The following is a 22,851-nucleotide window of genomic DNA, read 5'->3' as shown; positions in this document are numbered from 1 at the left end:
GTAAGCTGTCCTTTATCACAGTTGTCTGATTCAGTCCCCCAGCAGAAGGAGAAAGGCAACAGGGATGGGAAGGCTTCATTAAACCATACGTGTTGTGAGATTATATTAACGCTTCTGCTGAGTGGACCAAAGAACTGTGGCACTGGCTGTGTACTTCAATAAGGCCCAAATTAAATGCAAGTGCAAAAGTGTCTTCCACTAGCACATTTATATGATAATTGCTTTTCTATCAACTGGCTCATTATTTCATAAATTTTATTTTATTTTATTTTTTAAATATTTATTTAAAAAATAAATATTTATTTTGGCTGCACTGGGTCTTAGCTGCGGCATGCGGAATCTTCATTGTGGCACGCGGGATCTTTTAGTTGGGCAAGCGGACTTCTTCTTAGTGGCGGCACGCATGCGGGATCTAGTTCCCCGACCAGGGAGCGAACCCAGGCCCCCTGCATTGGTAGCGCGGAGTCTTACCCACTGGATCACCAGGGAAGTTCCTGTTTCATACATTTTAAGCGAACAAGAAATAGTATGAGAGTATTCTGCATGTCCTTTGTAGAAATTAAGTTTGCTGATAAGACAATCTTAGGATAAATGGGCCTGCTGTTTGGGTGCTCCTGAAAAAGATCTGGAAGTACTCGAAAACTTACTTCTTTCTGCAGCTCTAAAGACACCCTAAAGATACCAAGTTCATTTTCCAGTAAAGTTGCCCAAAGCTGCCCTCAGAAACAGACTACAGCTTCCTGTCCCCAATACAGGTGACACTGCATGGCACATTTCTAAATCCAAGTCGTTTACATGGTGTGGTATGCAGAATAATGGCCCCCAAACAGATCCATGTCCTAATCCCTGGAACCTGTGTGTATGTTACTACATGGCAAAGGGGAATTAAGTTTGCAGATAGAATTAAGTTTGCTAATCAGTTGACCTTGAGATGGGAAGATTATTCTGGGTTATATTGGGTGGGCCCAATATAATCCCAAGTGTCCTTATAAGTGGGAGAGAGAGACAGAAGAGGGGAACCAGAGAGATGGCAGTCTGAGAAAGACTTGGCCCAACAGAGCTGTCTTTGAAGACAGAAGAAGCAGACCATGACCCAAGGAATGTGTCCGGTTTCTAAAAGCTGGAAAGGGCAAGGAAACAGATTCTCCCCTAGAGCCTCCAGAAGGAAAGCAGCCGTACTGACACCTAAAGTTTAGTCCCATGAGACTCTTTTTCATTTCTGATCTTCAAAACTTTAAGATAATAAATTTGTGTTGTTTTAAACCACTAAGATTTGTGGTGATTTGGTACAGCAGCAATAGGAAACTAATAAACATGGCATTCATCAATTCTGTGAGCTATTCCAGGATTTTTCCAACAAGTCCTCCTTTTTACTTAAGCTGGTTTGAGTTGGGTTTCAGTTCCCTGAAACCCAGTGTACAAGGTTACCTCATGATAAAACTGTTCTTCTCCCTAGGGACAGAAAATAGATCTCCAGAAATAAAATACATACATTAAACCTGAAAGAATCATGACTAGATTGCTTCCCCATGATGATTGGATATGAAAAATGGAAAGCATTTTAAGAAGTGTAATAAATTAGCATTTGAGGAGTAAATTTATTTCACTGAATGGAAATGTAAATTAAGAAGCCACATGTTATCATTTCTTTCTGATTTCTTCCTTGATCCATGAGTTACTTAGAAGGGTGTTGCTTGGTTTCGAAATATTTGGGCATTTTTCAAATTTTTTTTGTCATTGACTTCTTTTTTTTAAGACTCCATTTGGCTAGTAAGCTCTCTCTCTTTTGCCCTTACTATCTTTTAAAAAACATATATATTTATTTATTTATTTGCTTGCATGGGGTCTTAGTTGCAGCAGGTGGGCTCCTTAGTTGCAGCACACAGCTTCCTTAGTTGTGGCATGTGAACCCTGAGTTGCAGCATGCATGTGGGATCTAGTTCCCTGACCAGGGATCGAACCTGGACCCCCTGTATTGGGAGCGCGGAGTCTTACCCACTGTGCCACCAGGGAAGTCCTGTCATTGACTTCTAATTTCATTTTATTTGGTCATAAAACATACTTTGTATTATTGAATTTTTTAAATATATTGAGACCTGTTTTATGACCCAGAATATTGTCTATTTTGATAAATATTCTGTGTGTCCTTAAGTAGGAATGTGTATTCTGCTTTGGCTAGGTAGAGTATTCTGTAAGTGTCAATTAGGTTACATTTGTTGATAGTTTGTTCAAGTCTTCCATAGCCTTCCTAACTTTCTTTCTACTTGTTTTAGCAATTATTGAGATGTTGAAGACTCTGACTATAATTGTGGAATTTGTCTATATCTCATTCCAATTCTATCCATTTTTGCTTCATGTATTTTGAAACTCTGTTACTAAGTGCATAAACAGTTAAGATTACCCTTTGAGGAACTGGTCTCTTTTCCATTGTGAAATGAACCTTTTTATACTTGTTAATATTCTTTGCTCTGCAATCTACTTTGTCTGATATTGATGTAGCCCCTGCAGCTTTCCTTTGACTAGTGTTAGCTTGGTATATATTTTTCCGTTATTTTAACTTATTTGTATCTTTATATTTGAAGTGGGTTTTTTTTGTAGACAGCATGTAGTTGGGGCTTGCTTTGTACCCAATCTGATAATCTCTTCCTTTTCATTAAGGTGTTTAGGCCATTTATATATAATGTTAACTATTGATATGGGATATATCTGTATTTAAATCAATCATCTTGCTATTTGTTTTCTTTTTTTAAAAGAATTTTATTTATTTTGGTTGTGTTGGGTCTTCATTGGTGTGCACAGGCTTTCTCTAGTTGCGGCGAGTGGGGGTTACTCTTTGTTGTGGTGCGTGGGCTTCTCATTGTGGTGGCTTCTCTTGTTGAAGAGCATGGGCCCTAGGCACACAGGCTTCAGTACTTGCAGCATGTGCACTCAGGGGTTGTGGCACGTGGGCTCTGGGGCTCATGGGCTTCAGTAGTTGTGGCACACGGGCTCAGCAGTTGTGGCTCGTGGCCTGTAGAGCGCAGGCTCAGTAGTTGTGGTACACGGGTTTAGTTGCTCCGTGACATCTGGTATCTTCCTGGACCAGGGATTGAACCCGTGTCCCCTGCATTGGCAGGCAGATTCTTAACCACTGCACCATCAGGGAAGTCTGCTATTTGTTTTCTGTTTGTCTTATCTGTTCTCTTTTTCCTTTTCCCTCTTTTTCTGCCTCCTTTAGATCAATTCACTATTTTTACGATTCCATCTTATCACTTTTATTGACTTATTAGCTATTAGCTATTAGTCTTTGCTTTGTTTTTGTTAAGATTGCTTTAGTGTTTATAATATACATCTTTAACATCAGTCTGACTTGAAACTGTATTATACCATTTCACATTTAGTGTAAGAACCTTACAGCAGGGACTCCCCTAGTGGTTCAGTGGTTAAGAATCCGTCTGCCAATGCAGGGAACATGGGTTTGAGTCCTGGTCCGGGAATATCCCACATGCTGTGGAGCACCTAAACCCCTATGCCACAATTACTGAGCCTGCACTCTAGAGCCCGCGAGCCACAACTACTGAGCCTGCGTGCCACAACTACTGAAGCCTGCACACCTACAGCCCGTGCTCTGCAACAAGAGAAACCACCACAATGAGAAGGCTGCGCACCGCAACGAAGAGTAGCCCCTGCTTGTTGCAACTAGAGAAAGCCCATACGCAGCAACGAAGACCCAATGCAGCCAAAAATCAATCAATCAATAAATAGAACCTTACAGCAGTATATCTTTTTTTTTTTTTTTGCAGTACGTGGGCTTCTCACTGTTGTGGCCTCTCCCGTTACGGAGCACAGGCTCTGGACGCGCAGGCTCAGCAGCCATGGCTCACGGGCCCGGCTGCTCCACAGCATGTGGGATCTTCCCGGACCGGGGCACAAACCCGTGTCCCCTGCATCGGCAGGCGGACTCTCAACCACTGCGCCACCAGGGAAGCCCACAGCAGTATATCTTAATTTCCCTCCTTCCATTCTTTGTTGTTATACATTTTATTTCTGTATTTGTTATAAACTCCATAATATATTATTATATACATTATTTTTAATACATTTTGTTTAAAGCAAAAAAATAAACATTGCTTATTAAAAATGAGTGATTTTTAAAATATTTACCCACATATTTACCATTTTCAGTACACTTAACTTCCCTGTGTGGGTACAGATATCCATCTGGTACAATTTTTCTTCTCCCTGAAGAACATTTTGTAACAACTCTGGTAATACTGGTCTTCTGATGAATTATTTCAGCTTTTGTATGTACGAAAAATTCTTTATTTCACCTTTGTTATTTATTTATTTATTTCTGGCTGTGTTGAGTCTTCGTTTCTGTGCGAGAGCTTTCTCTAGTTGCGGCGAGCGGGGGTCACTCTTCATCGCGGTGCGCCGACCTTTCACTATCGCGGCCTCTCTTGTTGCAGAGTACAAGCTCCAGACACGCAGGCTAGTAGCTATGGCTCACAGCCCCAGCTACTCCGCGGCATGTGGGATCTTCCCAGACCAGGGCTCGCCCCCGTGTCCCCTGCATTGGCAGGCAGACTCTCAACCACTGCGCCACCAGGGAAGCAGGTCCACGTCTGGTGGTGTGTTTTGGGGTGTCTGTGATCTTATTATGATTTTAGGCAGCCCCTCTGCTAATGGGTGGGGTTGTGTTCCTGTCTTGCTAGTTGTTTGGCATGGGGTGTCCAGCACTGGAGCTTGCTGGCCGTTGAGTGGAGCTGGGTCTTAGCGTTGAGATGGAGATCTCTGGGCGAGCCTTTGCCAAGTGATATTACGTGGGGCCTGGAGGTCTCTGGTGGTCCAATGTCCTGAACTCGGTTCTCCTACCTCAGAGGCTCAGGCCTGACACCTGGCCAGAGCACCAAGACCCTGTCAGCCACACGGCTCAGAAGAAAAGGGAGGAAAAAAAAGAAAGAAAGAAAAAAACTCTTTCTGGGGGCCCGCGACCCGTCCCTGTGCCTCTGGGCCCAGCTCCCTCCGCTGTCTCTGCCAGGGCTATAGCCGAGGCCGGTGCTACCCACTTTCGGTTTCTAGACTGTTTTTTTAAGAGCAGTTTTAGGATCATAGCAAAATTGAGTGGCAGGTACAGAGATTTCCCATATGTCCCCTGTCCCCACACATGAATAGTCTTCCCCATTATCAACATCTCCGACCAGAATGGTACATTTGGTACAGCTGATGAACTTACACTGACTCATCTTTATCCCCTAGAGTCCATAGTTTACACTAGGCTTTATTCTTGGTGTTGTACATTCTATGGGTCTGGACAATGTATAATGACAGGTATCTACCACAGTATCACACAGAGTAGTTTCACTGCCCTAAAAGTCCTCTGTACTCCACCTTTTTAGCTTTCCCTGCCATCCTAAACTCCGGCAACTACTGATCTCTTTACTAGCTCCATAGTTTTGCCTTTTCCAGAACGTCATATAGTTGGAATCACACAGTATGTAGCCTTTTCAGATTGGCTTCTTTCACTTAGTAATATACATTTAAGGTTCTTCCATGTCTTTTCATGGCTTGAGAGATTACTTCTTTTTAGCATTGAATAATATTCCATTGTCTGGATGACCACAGTTTATTTATCCATTTACATACTGAAGAACATCTTGGTTGCTCCCAGGTTTTGGCAATTATGAATAAAGCTGCTATAAATATGTGTGTGTAGGTTTTTGTGTGAACATGAGTTTTCAACTCCTCTGGGTAAAAACGAGGACACGTGGCTTCTGGATCGTATGGTAAGAGTATGTTTAGTTCTTTTTTAAAAAAGCTGCCAAGCTGTTTCCAAAGTGGGTGGACCATTTTGCATTCTCATCAGCAATGAATGAGAGTTCCTGTTGCTCTACATCCTCACCAGCCTGTGGTGCTGTCAGTGTTCTGGATTTTGGCCGTTCTAATAGGTGTGTAGTGGTACCTTATTGTTGTTTTAATTCACATTTTCCTGATGACATATGATATGGAACATCTTTTCGTATACTTATTTGCCATCTGTCTATCTTCTTTGGTAAGTTATCTGTTAAGGTTTTCGGCCCATTTCTTGATCAGGTTGTTTGTTTTCTTATTGTTGAGTTTTTAAGAGTTCTTCATGTATTTCAGGACTTACCTGGTGGCACAGTGGTTAAGAATCCACCTGCAGGCTTCCCTGGTGGCGCAGTGGTTGGGAGTCTGCCTGCCGATGCAGGGGACACGGGTTCGTGTCCCGGTCCTGAAGGATCCCACATGCCGCAGAGCGGCTGGGCCCGTGAGCCATGGCTGCTGAGCCTGCGCGTCCGGAGCCTGTGCTCCACAGCAGAAGAGGCCACAGCAGTGAGAGGCCCGCGTACCGCAAAAAAAAAAAAAGAATCCGCCTGCCAATTCAGGGGCCATGGGTTCAAGCCCTGGTCCAGGAAGATCCCACATGCCGCGGAGCACCTAAGCCCGTGGGCCACAACTACTGAAGCCCATGCACCTAGAGCCCATGCTCTGCAACAAGAGAAGCCACCACGATGAGAAGCCCACACACCACAACGAAGAGTAGCCCCCACTCGCCACAGCTAGAGAAAGCCCGTACAGCAATGAAGACCCAACGCAGCCAAAAATAAAATAAATTAAATAAATAAATTTATTTATAAAAAAGGAGTTCTTGGTATATTTCAGATAACAGTCCTTTAACAGATACGTCTTTTGCAAATATTTTCTCCCAGTCTATGGCTTGTTTTTTTCATTTTCTTGACAGTATCTTTCAAAGAGCAGAAAAGTTTAATTATAATGAAGTCCAGTTTATCAATTTTTTCTTTCACGGATCAGGCCTTTGGTGTTGTATCTAAAAAGTCATCAGCAAACCCAAGGTCATTTGGATTTTCTTCTATGTTATCCTTTATGAGTTTTATACTTTTGCATTCTACATTTAGGTCTATGATCCATTTTGAGTTTTTGTGTGTGTGCGTGAGAAGGGTGTAAGGTCTGTGTCTAGATTAACTTTTTTGCATGTGCATGTCTAGTTGTTCCAGCAACATTTGTTGAAAACTCAAATGCTTTTAAATGATATTTATATGTGTACAATATAAATGTCAGCTCCATGGATGTTCCCAAGCCCTTTGAAATTCAGATAACATTTGGTTCAAATACCCAATTCCAGTGTCTCTGAGGATACTCTGGGGCTTAGTCTCCTCTTGGTGTCCTCTGGTTGAGGTCTTCCTTCCAGCAACATTAGAGCCCTTCTACTCAGTGTTTCTTCTTGCTTTTCCCCACCTTGTCCCTGGAGACTGCCCCAATCTCTTCTCCCTGAAGCATCGCTCATCCACAGTATATGTAAGCATATATTATCAAAGGAAGAGAGCCATGGAGGAGATGATGTTCTAGGGCCGAATGACCTAAACAGCATTTTAACATTTCTGAACTTAAAAATCCCTGGTCCAAAAAAAAAAAAAAAAAAGTCCCTGGTCCATTCTTTCTTATGGAGAAATCACCCTGTACCTGTTCCATCCACGTTGTGCTGGGTCCCTGTTGGGGTCACTGCTGGCCCATATGACATCTTCGTGCACATTTAGAAAAAGGCAGCCCTTCTTCAGAAGGCTTTGCAATATGCAGCTTGACAGCAGAAAGTGGGTCAGATTTCAGCCTTAGCTTCCCCCTCATCTTGCTTTAGCCCCCATCCTTCCCTAACCTACTGGTCCTCAATCCCCCAGATTCTTATTCATTTCTTTTTTTTTTTTTTGCGGTACGCGGGCCTCTCACTGTTGTGGCCTCTCCCGTTGCGGAGCACAGGCTCCGGATGCGCAGGCCCAGCGGCCATGGCTCACGGGTCCAGCCGCTCCGTGGCATGTGGGATCCTCCCGGACCGGGGCACGAACCCGTGTCCCCTGCATCGGCAGGCGGACTCTCAACCACTGCACCACCAGGGAAGCCCATCATTCATTTCTTGTAGAGCAGTTTAGCTCTTTCTTTACTGGCTCCAGGCCATCCAAGTTATTCCCAAAGGTTTCATCTTCATAATTAATTTTAAAATGTGCTCTTCAACTTTAATAATTATAACTCTGAAAGGAACACTGGGGTGTTGAAAATTTTTTTCCCTCACTACATGCACATCATGATGATGGTGATAGTGATGGTGATGATGAAGATAATGACAACAGCCCTTAAGTCAATATGCTTAAGTTATTACATGAGGAGAAAAATGGTCTTTTGCAGGAAAATCAAAGGTCCTTTCTTTGACATGTAAGAGATTGTATATTATACCCCTGTTTGCCACAGAATAGAAACCAGAGTCTCTAAAGTGCTTTAAGCTCTCAAAATTAAAAATGCTGAACTCTGCAGATGCATTCTGTAAATGTATAAGTATGGCAGAAAGCCATAAAGTTCCTGGAAGACAACAGGATGTCAGCCCAGCTTTATGAAGCATATGTATTGTCATCACATTCTTTGTTTTTTTCTACATTTTCAAGTTGTCATAGTTTTCTTTTTTAAAAAATAATGCATTACTGTCTTTTAAAAATATTTATTTATTTTTTGGCTGAGTTGGGTCTTCATTGCTGCGCACGGCCTTTCTCTAGTTGCAGAGAGCGGGGACTACTCTTTGTTGTGGTGCGCAGGCTTCTCATTGCGGTGGCTTCTCTTGTTGTGGAGCATGGGCTCTAGGCGCACGGGTTTCAGTAGTTGTGGCGTGCGGGCTTCGGTAGTTTTGGCCCACGGTCTTAGTTACTCCGTGGCATGTGGGATCTTCCTGGACGAGGGCTCGAACCTGTGTCCCCTGTATTGGCAGGCAGATTTTTAACCACTGCACCACCAGGGAAGCCCTGTATCACATTCTTTAACAGACCAGGAGGAAGCAGAGGCATGGGCCACATCTTTGACATAATGTATTTCTGCAATTCTAAGGTACACCAACAGCATTTGGGAGAAACAAAAAAGGCAGTGCATTAAATGTTCACACTAGCAATAGGCTACATCCATCCTGATTTCGGAACTTTATAGTGAGAACAGGAAAACTGTATCTTAGAAGTAAGGAGTATTGTACTTTCTGTTTAGGTCTTCTACAGCACATTATTCTGTATCCTGAAGAAAAAGTTATTTCAATAATAGTGTTGCTAAATACATGCAAAATTGGCTTTCAAATAGAAACGATAGAATCAGTACCTTCAAAACTAGGCATAAGGTTAATTGAATAGTCTTTTTCTGGACTCAAACTATGGAATATAAAGATTTGGTAAGGCTATGAATAGTAGAGACCAACTTCTCTAAGCCTAGTTTTCTCATCTACAAAATGGGTAAATTAAAGTACCACCACTGTAAGATTGGTGTGAAGATTGAATGAAATAATACATGTAAAGTGCTTAGCATAGTGCCTGGAACACAATACTGTCTCCTGCTCTGAAGAAATTCAGAAGAAACTGCAAAGAGGGGGCTGGGGGATTACTTATTCCCGGTACTATTCAATCCAATCCAACAAATATTTCATGACCACCTACTGTATGCTAAGAATTGGGCTGAGAAGTGCGTTAGGAAGAAATAAAGAAGAGTGTTGTGCCCATCTTGTCTTAGGAAGATGAGAAATATTGAGTACATTTAATTTTATTAACTGAACTTTGTATTGAAATATTGACTGCTGTACTTAAGTTATCAAATATTATTAAACTTTAGGTATTAAGCACATTATGTTGCTCTAAATATACATAATTAATTTAATGTATACTGTTTTATATACATGACTTCGGGATAATTTTGTATTTGTCATTAATACTAACCAAAGAATATTTTATTTTTAAGTGGTACTCACCCTTGCTTCTGCAAGAAAATTAAAATAAATGAGCCAATTGGAGTAGAGCTCTCACCTCTAATTACTGGGCCTTAGGAGTAAATGAATGAAAAACTACCCCTTAGTTCTGAAATAGCAAACTTGGAGATGTACTAGGACATGGCAGGTCCTTGTTCCTGACGATAAGGGTGAATGGCCTTGAAGGACATTTGAAGATTAGATGTTATCCTAAGTGTGTGTACTAGTCAGTTTCCAAGACGGCCCCCAGTGATCCTTGCCTCTGATAACAGCTGCTCCAGTCAAAATCTGATTGCTTTCTCATGGAAGACCCCAAGCAAGAGTTTCCTGGCCAAGCCCTTTCCAAATTCCTGACCCATACGTGACTGCAGTTGTTTGAGGCCACTACATTTTAGGATAATTTATTACCGATACAGTACCTATTGAGGTAAGGTTAAGTCATTGAAGGTTACTAAATAGAGAAGTAAGTGGTCAGACTTGCATCTTAGAAATAATTCTGCCTGCGAGGTGGAAGTTGGATGAAGGAGGTGGATGCTGGGAAACTAAAGGCAGGACACTAGTGAGGGAGTGATCATACCATCCAAGGATGAGGTGGTAGGGACTGAAACTGCATGGCAATCAAGCTGGAGGTTAGAGACACAGATTGTTAACCAAAACGTCAGAAGCGGAGACCTGACTGAAATAAAAAGTGTTTATCTGTGGTTTGTTAGGACTGCATCAGGGGAGACACAGATTCTAGAAGCACTTGAATTGTGTTTGGCTGTACAACAAAGTGCGAGAGGCTTACAAAGGCAAAAACTGCAAGGTTACAGTCAGTTAAATGAGTTTTTATCGAGAACTGTAATTTGGAGCTGGCAAGAAGTAAGGGTGCTTATTAAGTAAGGATTGGATGGGGTCTGAGATCGTCGCACAGTTATAAGGGGAGACCCTGAGACCATAACGTTGCAGCTGGCAGGTGTTGCTCTGAAGACAGCTGGTGGTGTCCTTGGGTCTGCTATAGTTCAGTAAAGTTCAGGTTCTCAGTGGTGCAGAGACTGTCTGAGATCAGATCCTCAATGGCTCCCCAACTCCATTTTTGTATGCCTGAACTGCGATTACTCCGTTATAATTTCTACTTGTCATCAGGATCAAGCAGTGTTTATAAAAGATAGAACTGCCTCCATCAAGTGACTGATCGCCTGTGGCAGGAAAGGTAGAGACTAAAATGGTTTCTGTGTTGTTTCTTTTCTTCTAGAATCTTGCCATATTTATAGATTTCCCAGCTACTTGCTGAAGAAAGAGTCAGTCTCATGCTACTTCTCCATCTCAGCTCAGAAATCTCCCTTTGAAGGTCTCACTCTTTTATCCAAGATAAATGTATTTACCTCGTTGCACTTCGTGGATTTATAATAAGTACTAGCTATAAATATATTCCCATAACTCGGGGGGTATGTGGGTGTTTTCCTTAACCTAAGTGTTCTTTAAAATATTTCGTTCTTCAAGATTTTTCTCACATCAGCGGTTTTCTATTTATTTGAAGAAACCCTAAAAATGCAGTCTGCATTTCATATGTTCTTTTAAGCTACTTAAACAATATTTTTAAGACATCAGTGATGTAATCTGGTTTTAAGAGCCAACTGACTTACTTTAAATTAAAACTTAAACATATGCCCATTAAGAAATTAGCCAAGAAAAAACAGTAACATTAATCTCCTAAGGTTTTGTTTTTTAAAAAAGGTTTTCTTTTTAACTTTGCAGAAATCTTTTGGGAATAACTAGTTTTTACTTTGAAGAAACGTTTATCGGAAGTTTAGCGATTCTTTCTATTTTAACTCAGGCTCTCCCCTTGGAACCAATGCATGCCTCTGGACCCGTTATGGCTTTGACTCTAAGCAAGGCTCTCTTGGGGACTTCCCTGGTGGTCCAGTGGGTAAGACTCTGCACTCCTAATGCAGGAGGCTCAGGTTCGATCCCTGGTCGGGGAACTAGATCCCACATGCATGCTACAACTAGGAGTTTGCATGCCCCAACTAAGAAGCCTGTGTGTTGCAACCATGAGCCTGTATGTCACAACTAAAAGATCCCGCATGCCACAACTAAAGATCCCAAGTGCCACAACTAAGAGCTGGTGTAGCCAAAATAAATAAATATTAAAAATAAATTAAACTAAACAAAGCTCTCCTTCTTTGCTCAGGCAGTACTGTGAGGGATTTCCCAGCTACCTGTGTGAACCTAAGAAACTATAACTCTTCCCTTTAAAAATCCCTGTGTTTGGGGCTTCCTTGGTGGCGCAGTGGTTAAGAATCCACCTGCCAATGCAGGGGACACGGATTTGAGCCCTGGTCCGGGATGATCCCACATGCCGCGGAGCAACTAAGCCCGTGCACCACAACTACTGAGCCTGCGCTCTAGAGCCCACAAGCCACAACTACTGAGCCTGCATGCCACAACTACTGAGCCCTCGTGCCACAACTACTGAAGCCTGCACGCCTAGAGCCTGTGCTCCGCAACAAGAGAAGCCACCCTGGTGAGAAGCCCACACACTGCAATGAAGAGTAGCCCCGTTCATTGCAACTAGAGAGAAAGCCCACACAGAGCAACGAAGACGCAACACAGCCAAAAATAAATAAAAATAAATAAAAAAATAAAATAAAAATCCCTGTGTTTGAGCTCATAAAACTCAATAAAAACAAAAACAAACAAACAAAGAAAACAAACAACCCAATCGAAAAATGGGCAGAAGACTAAATAGACATTTCTTAAAGAAGACGTACAGATGGCCAACAGGCACGTGAAAAGATGCTCAACATCACTAACTATTAGAGAAATGCAAATCAAAAGTACAATAAGGTACCACCTCACGCTGGTCAGAATGGCCATCATTAAAAAGTCTACAGATAAGAAATGCTGGAGAGGGTGTGGAGAAAAGGGAACTTTCCTACACTGTTGACAGGAATGTAAATTGGTGCAGCCGCTATGGAAAACAGTATGGAGGTTCCTCAAAAAACTAAAAATAGAGTTGCCATATGATCCAGCAATCCTACCCATGGGCATATAATTCAAAAAGATACATGCACCCCTATTTTCATAGCAACACTGTTCAGAATAGCCAAGACATGGAAACAACTTAAATGTCCATTGACAGATGAATGGATAAAGAAGGTGTGGTACATATATACAATGAAATACTACTCAGCCATAAAAAAATAATGAAATAATGCCATTTGCAGCAACATGGATGGAACTAGAGACTATCATACTAAGTGAAGTTAAGTCAGAAAGAAAAAGACAAATATCATGTGATATCACTTATATGTGGAATTTAAAATATGACACAAAAGCACTTAACTACAAAACAGAAACAGACTCACAGACATAGAGAACAGACTTGTGGTTCCCAAGGGGGAGGGGGGATGGGGGAGGGATGGAGTGGGAGTTTGGGGTGAGCAGATGCACACTACTATATATAGAATGGATAAACAAGGTCCTACTGTATAGCACAGGGAACTATATTCAGTATCCTGTGTTAAACCATAATGGAAAAGAATGTGAAAAAGAATATATATATATATGTAAAACTGAATCACTTTGCTGTACAGCAGAAATTAACACAACATTGTAAATCAACTATACTTGAATAAAAATAAATTAAAGAAAAAAATCCCTGTGGGGAATTCTCTGGTGGCCCAGTGGTTAGGACTCAGCACTTTTACTGCTAAGGGCCTGGGTTCAATCCCTGGCCAGGGAACTAAGATCCTGCAAGCCACACAGTGCAGCAAAAAAAAAAAAAAAATCCCTGTTTTTGAATCATTTCAAAGAAACATAGAGCATAGACCACAGTAAGGTTCACTTCAGGATAAGCTGTGTGGTATGAGTCAGGGGCACTTGGGAAAACTCCCTTCCAGAGACTGCTTTTCCTTTGTTTTTCCACAGAAACTGGGATTCCATTATTAGATAAGCCTGATTCTGGCACTAATTCTGATGGGTGGTTCCCCCGCCCACCCTACCGCACTAAGCAATTCTCCAACATCAGCTGAGTGTCCTGCAATTCAACTCAATTCTGACACTATCTGCCCAAAGATAGCATCAGATCCCACAGGTTAAGGGCTCAGTCCTGCAAGACTGTCCCTACTTCAGATGCCAATCACAAGTCCAGGTTGTTACCTGTGCTTCTGACCCAACAGCTATAAATTAGAGGTTTCCATGACTCCCTTCTTGGGTTCGATTAATTTTCTAGACCAGCTCACAGAACTCAGATACCAGTTTACTCACTAGATTACTTGTTTATTGCAAAGGATATTAAACGATTCGAATCAACAGCCAGATATAGAGATGTATAGGGGAGGTGCCGAACAAAGGAACTTCTGTCCCCATGGAGTTTTGGGCCCAGCACAGTGGCATGTGGAAGCATTCTTGTTCTCCAAATCCCATCCTTTTGGGTTTTTATGGAAACTTCCTTACCTAGGCACAATTGATTTAATCACTGGTCACTGGTGACGGATCAGCTTCTAGCTCCCCTCTCCTCCCTGGAGATGGGGGCGTGGGACTGAATGTTCCAACCCGCTAGGAGTAGGCCAGGAGAATCAACCATATTCTCCTGGCCTACTGCCCTCAATCTGAGGTGAGGTCCAAAAGTCACCATTAACATCACAAAAGACACCTTGGTCACTCTCTTCACTTGGGAAATTCCAAGGGTTTTAGGAGCTCTGTGCTAGGAAAAGGGACTGTGACCAAATATATATTTCTGATTATGAATAACAATATCACAATGAGTCATTATTAGATGACTCCAGGAGTCCCTTACTAAATTGTATGTGACCTTTGTCAATGAAAAAATTAATCAGTAGTAGATCTAAGAAAGAAATGGAAAATTGTATTGGTGCCAACCTGAGGATTATAGCCTGGGAGACAGTCTTTCAGAAAGCTCTGAGGACTATTTCCCTCTTTAGAGGTCAAAGTACAGTTATCTTTGAGACAAAGGGCTATAGTCAATTGACAGTTTACACAATCCAGATTTCCACGTGGGTCTTGGCCCTTTATGAGATTAAGAAGGAAGTTTATCTCGTTTATGAGATTAAGAAAGAATGTTATCTCCTAAAGAGGTCTGGTTAAAGCAGATACACCACATGCACCAAAGGGAAGGGAGGCTGCCCAAAGAGGCAAAGAAAAATTTTATGTTTAAATTTTTCTTATCTTGCCATAAACTATGAATTTTATTTCATCACCTTGTAGAAAGGGATTTTCCGCTGCCTCCTAGGTTCATTCTCCACCCTTCTTCGCCCTGCAAACAAAACTGGTTATTCCTGCTGCTGGTCCTCTAGGGAAAAGTGGGCTTTCGTGTGTGTGTGTGTGTGTGTGTGTGTGTGTGTGTGTGCGCGCGCGCGCGCACGCGTGTTTAGTTTTAATGTTTTTTTTTTGTTTTTTTGTTTGTTTTTGCGGTATGCGGGCCTCTCACTGTTGTGGTCTCTCCCGTTGCGGAGCACAGGCTACGGACGCGCAGGCTCAGCGGTCACGGCTCACGGGCCCAGCCCCTCCGCGGCATGTGGGATCTTCCCAGACCGGGGCACGAACCCACGTCCCCTGCATCGGCAGGCGGACTCTCAACCACTGCACCACCAGGGAAGCCCTAGTTTTAATGTTAAAAGGAATGTGACTGAATTTTAGACCCGTATTTGGTAGGAGCGACATATATTCATGACTGTGTGTAGCATATAATAGGTGCTCAATAACTGTGGAATAAATGAATGCATGGATGAATTAAAAGTGAATGAATTCTGGGTAACATTGCATTAGAAGATAAAAATTCTGCTTTTAAACACATGTATGAAAAGCAGTAATCTAGTTCACACTGGAAGTCCGCTTCGCTCTGATGGCCGACGAGCATGGGAATACCTGTTCTGGCTAGATCTTTGCAGGTTCCTCAGGGATTATCAGGAAGGGCTACTGGCCACGAGCAAAAGGAGAGCAGGGAAAGAAAAAGAATAGAAAAATCAAAATTTCAATTGATGCACAATTTTGTTTTTTAATGCTAATACTCTTTTTTAAAAAAAAAATAATTAGGCTGTGTTGGGTCTTCATTGCTGTGCGCAGGCTTTCTCTAGTTGCAGAGAGCCGGGGGGGGGGGGGGCGGGGGGGCAGGGGGGGCGGGGCTCCTCTTCGCTGCAGTGCGCGGGCTCTAGGCGCACAGGTGGCTCGCGGGCTCCAGAACGCAGGCTCAGCAGCTGTGGCGCCCCTGCATTGGCAGGCGGATTCTTAACCACTGTGCAACCAGGGAAGTCCCACACTTCTTTTTTTATCTTTGTCTTTGGTATTTTCTTTCCATTACGGTTCAATAAGCTCAAAAAAAGCTTTAAATGATTTAAAGCTGCAAAGTAAAGTCACTAGATTTTTTTCCATTTTTTCATTTTGAAATCATTATAGATTCACAGGAAATTGAAAAGCTAGTACAGAGACTAGTGTACGCTAGAAACTGTATACCCTATAATAAAATATATTTTTTTAATGTAAAATCCAGTTAAATAGTTTGGGACCACTTTATTCCATTTAATTATTCTTCTGAAATGCTGATTACTTTATTATTTTTTATAATTAATTAATTTATCTTTGGCTGCGTTGGGTCCTTTTTTAGCATTTAAAAAATTTATTTATTTATTTTATTTTTGCCTGCATTGGGTCTTCATTGCTGTGTGCAGGCTTTCTCTAGTTGCGGTGAGCAGGGGTTACTCTTCATTGCGGTGCATAGGCTTCTCATTGTGGTGGCTTCTCTTGTTGCAGAGCACGGGCTCTAGGTGCGCGAGCTTCAGTAGTTGTGGCTCACGGGCTCTAGATCACAGGCTCAGTAGTTGTGGCACACAGGCGTAGCTGCTCCACGGCATGTGGGATCTTCCTGAACCAGGGCTTGAACCAGTGTCCCCTGAATTGGCAGGCGGATTCTTAACCACTGTGACACCAGGGAAGCCCTGCGTTGGGTCTTCGTTGCTGTGCACGGGCTTTCTCTAGTTGCAGCGAGCGGGGGCTATTCTTCGTTGCAGTGCGCGGGCTTCTGATTGCAGTGGCTTCTCTTGTTGCGGAGCACAGGCTCTAGGCATGCAGGCTTCAGTAGTTGTGGCTCACAGCCTCAGTAGTTGTGGCACGTGGGCTCAGTTGTTGTGGCTCGCGGGCTTAGTTGCTCTGCGGCATGTGGGATCTTCCTGGACCAGGGCTCGAATCTGTGTCCCCTGCATTGGCAGGTGGATTCCTAACCACTGTGCCACCAGGGAAGCCCCTGAAATGATGATTACTTTAGTACTTAGGATCCAACAGAGTTGATCACATTTAAAATGGTATGTCAGACACACTTCTGATTAAGGAATCAAGATGGTACCAAAAAAAGTCATCACGCTCTCTCTTTCAGATGATAAGCCTTTAGAAAAAGGTCACTCAATGGGAAAGTTACAGAGATAAAGTGTTGTATTTATGGTGTTTCCAATAATTTAAGTCCTCTGTGAAACTATCAGCTGCCTGGCTTTCTGGAAGGTAACCAGTAGAGGGCACTCTAGGCATCAAAGGCTGCAGAAAAAACTCCAGGATTGCCAGAAGCCTGAATCGTTTACCTTCTGCAAGATACTTTCACCTATTATGAGCTTGCCTGTTGGACGACTGCAGAGTAGTTTTTTTGTGTGCGCATGTGATGAAAATAAAAAATTATGAACTCCCAAATAACCATGTTAATATTACACAAATAATTTTTTTTTTTTTAGATCCAATGTTCTTGCATCAGTGTTCCCTAATTATTCAACTTGGTTTTTGAATCAGTTACTTTTATGATATAGGATTCCTGGAGATAACCTACACACGATTATCAGGATTTCATAACCCTGAACACTCTTGCCTGAATCCATATACATTGCCTGAACCTAAGTACAATGCAGATCTATTTCTACGCCAGCTTTTTATTAACCTATAAAACACTGATGTGCTCCCAGCAGTTTGGCAGGGGAGCAAAGCATGCTCTTTTTTCAACTTTTATAAACAGTGTATAAAATAGGATTATAACTTCCCCATGAACATGCAGATACAACTAGAACTTCATCAGAAACAAACCAGCATGTACTTTACATGCATCAAATTTCCTCTGGAAGTGGGAGGAAAACTAATATTTGCCAAAGATCTAGCATACGTTAGGCGCTTGCTAGGTGTTTCCTGCACACGAGCTCATTTCAGGCTCCTATTGTCATGCCTACTTTATAGCTGGGGAAACAAAGGTGCTCAAGGACATCCAGTTAGCTAGTGGCAGGGGGAGAAGCAAACCCAGATGTTTCTGGCCTCGTGTGCCTTTTTTTCCCCCCGGGGAGCTACCCTGGTCTCTGTTCAGCCACTCTGCCACCATTTTCCCTGTCACTTTCTGGGACTGTACTTCATAGGCGGGTTCATTTTCAGTGATTCCCAGTTGTCTATGTTTTGGAATTTGCCTGTTGATTGAATATGCCATCTGTTGTTATGAAACTGACGAAACTGCCCCAAACAAGGGTAATAGAGGTTTAAAAAGAAAAAAGAACTTTTTTGTAGGGGCTGAATGTTGGGAGAGGGGGTTGGGCAAGGGCGGTGAAGGGAGACTTTTGTTTTTCAGTCTGTTATTTCTGTAACGTTTGAATATTTTATGATTCGAACATATTCATGCAGTATTTTTTTTAATAGAGGAGGAAAAAAAAGAAACTTTCCAGGAAAATATGAAAAAACAAGGTAGAAAGGGCCACAATGCAGTATATATTCTATTTTTATAATATATTTATAGTAACTTGAAGATAAAGACCTCTTTTGAGAGAGCAAAAAAGAAGACCAAAGTTTCATTATATGGCTATTCTCTTCTCTTCATCCCTCACACCCTATACTCAGAAACACAAACAAAAGCCTTTTATTGTTTCCTCTGATGGAACAATGATGACTAAGTGAATAAATCATCCAGTCACCAAAACTTCATTCCCAGTCATTTGACACCATTTAGGGAATACTATGTTGGAAATGTGCAGCTGTTCGAATCCCCACCAGCACCACCCCTTCAGATGAGCGCATCTGAGGAATAGGAAAGAAGTAGTCAATGCTACAGTTTCTAAATGAACGGTGGATGCTCCATTCAAACAGTTATACTGTTAATTTGAAGGGGAAAAGGGTGGAAATATGTTTCCTTCTTTCTTCTCCTTAACTCCAGCACATATTATTTTCATAATAAGTTGAAGGAAATAAAGTTAAATTTTTTAGGGTTAAATTTACAAACTACAGCTTGTTAAATTCATTCACGGTCCTGTAAACAACTCTAAAGTAAGGTTTGTACCAGGAAACTGAAGTACGATGGTGTTAAATTTTAGACACGAAAAGGGTTTAATAATCTCCCCCTGATGATTCAGTATCTGCTGAGAAGAGTTTACCGCAGAGAAACTCAACAATAGGAATAGTGTCACCGCACTTCTCCCTCCTCTATTACTCATACTGCTTTTAAAGCTGGTGCATTGTGAAAGCCCTATTTATTCTAGTTATTCTGGCAAAAATTCCCTTGTTAGGTAGCAAGAGCACCTCAAACCTCTTTTCAACTTTCAGCAGTCAGTATCCTACTTTCCCTTGTTCTCACCACCTATAACCTGGAATGCTTATGTATTCAGCAGTGCTTCCTGGGTGAGGCAAATTTTGTACATATATATTATTATATATACACATGTATACATATTGTGTGTGTACACACACATGTGTATATGTATATGCATTACACATATATGCATATACGTGTGTGTGTATGTTCATATGTCTCTCTTAAGAAACTGAGGGCCTACAGAGCAGATTTTCCTTTTGCCTGCCTTTACTGGTTTTCTCTCTGATCCTTTTAAAATCACTGAGTTTCTTTTTATGGCTGAGTAATATTCCATTGTATGTATGTGCCACATTTGTAGTGAGGTGGATGGACCTAGAGTCTGTCATACAGAGTGAAGTAAGTCAGAAAGAGAAAAACAAATACCGTATGCTAACACATATATATGGAATCTAAGAAAAAAAAAGAAATGGTCATGAAGAACCTAGCGGCAAGACAGGAATAAAGACACAGACCTACTAGAGAATGGACTTGAGGATATGGGGAGGGGGAAGGGTAAGCTGTGACAAAGTGAGAGAGTGGCATGGACATATATACACTACCAAATGTAAAATAGATAGCTAGTGGGAAGCAGCCGCATAGCACAGGGAGATCAGCTCGGTGCTTTGTGACCAGCTAGAGGCGTGGGATAGGGAGGGTGGGAGGGAGGGAGACGCAAGAGGGAAGAGATATGGGAACATATGTATATGTATAACTGATACACTTTTTTATAAAGCAGAAACTAACACACCATTGTAAAGCAATTATACTCCAATGAAGATGTTAAAAAAATAAATAAATAAAATAAAATCACTGAGTTACTGGAGGATAGATTTGTTCTTCACAAACTTTTCAAGGTAATCATATGTGTAAGATCTAGCTAACAAGCTGAGTGGATTTGCTGCAGTCATTGTGACTATGTTATGTTCACCTATTTGATATTTTTACTTCATTCTCTTGGTTCTCAAGATTTCTTGGCAAATATGCTTTGCAGAGAGCTTCTTCATTCATCAATTTAGGTGGCCTTTTGTTTTTAATAGTATGAAAATTTATTATTTTACGTAACAAGAAGTCCGGAGGTGGGGCAGCTTTGGCGTTGGTTAACTCAGTGGCTCAGTGCTGTCAAGGACACAGATTCTTTCCACTTGCTCCCTGGCCATCCCAACTGAACTGGCCTTTGTCCTCCCGTTTGTTCCTTCATGGTCTCCTCGGCAACTTCTCTTCCTGATAATTATTCTGTATTCTTTCTCCGGTTTCCTTGCCTGAAGCACTTCTGCATCAGGAGATCTGAGGTCTGGAGTCTTGCACCTCTAGCTTGCCCACCACCCTCCCCTCCAGAAGCTTACCTGATCTGACTCCAGCTGGTATAGCTCTGGGTCCCAAGGTCCCTCTCCTGGCCTGGTCTTGAGAATTAACTTGCACCTTGAATTTGAAACCATACGCAGCTAAGGGGTGGGACTCATTGTTTCTTCCTCATTACCTGGGCACCCCACCACCTGGCTCTTCTGGGTCTCCAGCGTGTCCTGCTGCTTCTCTGACCTGGAAGTCTTCCAGGGTTCATACTGGTCCTCCTCACAGAATGGTCTCTCCCCTGGGAAAGTCACCATCCTGTGGCTCCCCCTCTCCCTCCTCTGTGACTCCCTTCACCTTACCTAGGGAGAGATTCCGGTTCCCATCTCCAGGCATGGCATGTTGGGCTAGTCACCTGCATGTTCTGTCATTACTGTGACTTGAACATGCCCCGAGCTGAGTGCCTCATTCCTTCCCCACCCAGCCTTGTCAATGTGTAGCTGCTGTTAACACTTATTATTCTATTTCAATATGGTTTAAAGCTGAGATCTGAAAAATAGTGGGATTATATTCAGTACAACCCACTGCTTTAAGAAGCACATGGGCCAAAAATGAAGATGAAAAATTGCTGCATTTAGTTATGAGGTCCATTGATGTAAATGAAAATTAAGAGGAAAACAATAGCTCTAGCTCCAAAGGGCCTGAATTTCAGTGACTGGTTGAGACATGACAATTAAATGCAATGTGTGATTTTTTCCACTTTTTTTTCTTTTTGATATCTAGATTAAAAGAAAAAAAAACCTACAAAGGATATTGTTGGGACAACTGGGAATATCAGAATATGGACTGTATTTTAGATTATACTGGTGCATTAATATTAAATTTCCTGAGTGAGATTCTTATTCCATGTAGGAGGAATGTCCTTGTTCTTAGGAAATACATGTTAAAGTATTTTGGGATGAAGTGTCAGTGTCTATAATTAACTTTTTCTTTTTTTTAACCATAAGCTCTTTTTTTAAAAATTTATTTAATTTATTTTATTTTTGGCTGCATTGGGTCTTTGTTGCTGCACGCGGGCTTTCTCTAGTTGCAGTGAGAGAGGGCTACTCTTCGTTGCGGTGTGCGGGCTTCTAGTTGCGGTGGCTTCTCTATTACAGAGCATGGGCTGTAGGTGTGTGGGCTTCAGCAGTTGCGGCTCGCGGGCTCCAGAGTGCAGGCTCAGCAGTTGTGGCGCACGGGCTTAGCTGCTCCATGGCATGTGGGATCTTCCCGGACCAGGGCTCGAACCCGTGTCCCCTGCGTTGGCAGGCAGATTGTTAACCACTGCGCCACCATGGAAGCCCTATAATTAACTCTTAAATGGTTCAGCTGAAAATAAAAAATTACAAAGCAGAAAGAGAGAAAGCAAACGCAGTGAAATTCAGTTGATAAATCTAAATGAACAGCATATGGTGTTCATTGTACTACTTGTAACTTTTCTGTTTGCAATTTGTTTGAAATTTTTCAGAATAAAAAGTTGGGGACAAGCAGTGACTGGTGGAGAAAATCACTCTTGTGATTCAAGGACTCTGCGTGTGTGTGTGTGTGTGTGTGTGTGTGTGTGTGTGTGTGTGTAGGGGGTATCAAGGTTTAAGTTTATATTTAGAAATGTCGGAGGTATAATCATTCAAGAAACAGATGTGATCATTGCCTGTTTAAAACCAATAACAGTTTGAACTGTTTTAATGGGTGGAAGGGCTGCTTAGGAATGCTTTCTGAAGACAGGGATTGCGTCAGTCTGCTCTCTGAAGGCCTATACCACTTGGCAGACAGCCCTGTTCTCTGGACATATGCCCCACAAAGGAACTGGGCTGCGTATCTCAACTTCAGTAGCTGTGCTCAGATACAGGAATGGTTGCCTGGCTCTGTCCCATGGATTGCATCACCATGGGAGGTGGGAAGTAATGCATTGATCCTGTCAGTTGTCAGGCTCTGTTCTAGGCTTTCACATACATCATCTCTTACCATTGCACAGCTTCCCGGTGGGATAGAAATTATCATTCCCGGCTACAAAGGAGAAAACTTTTTTTTTTTTTTGAAAATACAGTTGAAACTAGATATGGTTTTTATTTCCTTTTTTTTCTTTCCAGAAGAAAGGTTTTTTTAAATTTTATAAGTAATATTTTTACTGGATCAAAATCTGTAACAAGAGCTGCTAGTTGTTGAT

General features: G+C 42.0%; 2 non-coding genes across 2 annotated transcripts; both read left to right on the top strand.

Annotated features, from left to right (window-relative positions):
- Positions 1-11,669: 11,669 nt before the first annotated feature.
- On the top strand, positions 11,670-11,742 carry TRNAR-CCU (transfer RNA arginine (anticodon CCU)). The gene has a single exon. It is a non-coding gene; the product is annotated as a tRNA-Arg (tRNA).
- Positions 11,743-13,432: 1,690 nt separating this feature from the next.
- On the top strand, positions 13,433-13,505 carry TRNAK-UUU (transfer RNA lysine (anticodon UUU)). Its single transcript has one exon. It is a non-coding gene; the product is annotated as a tRNA-Lys (tRNA).
- The last annotated feature ends 9,346 nt before the right edge of the window (positions 13,506-22,851 follow it).

This window comes from Pseudorca crassidens, chromosome 1 (genome assembly GCF_039906515.1).
Source record: "Pseudorca crassidens isolate mPseCra1 chromosome 1, mPseCra1.hap1, whole genome shotgun sequence".
Taxonomy (NCBI): Eukaryota; Metazoa; Chordata; class Mammalia; order Artiodactyla; family Delphinidae; genus Pseudorca; species Pseudorca crassidens.
This window is presented reverse-complemented; position numbering and strand designations above follow the sequence as displayed.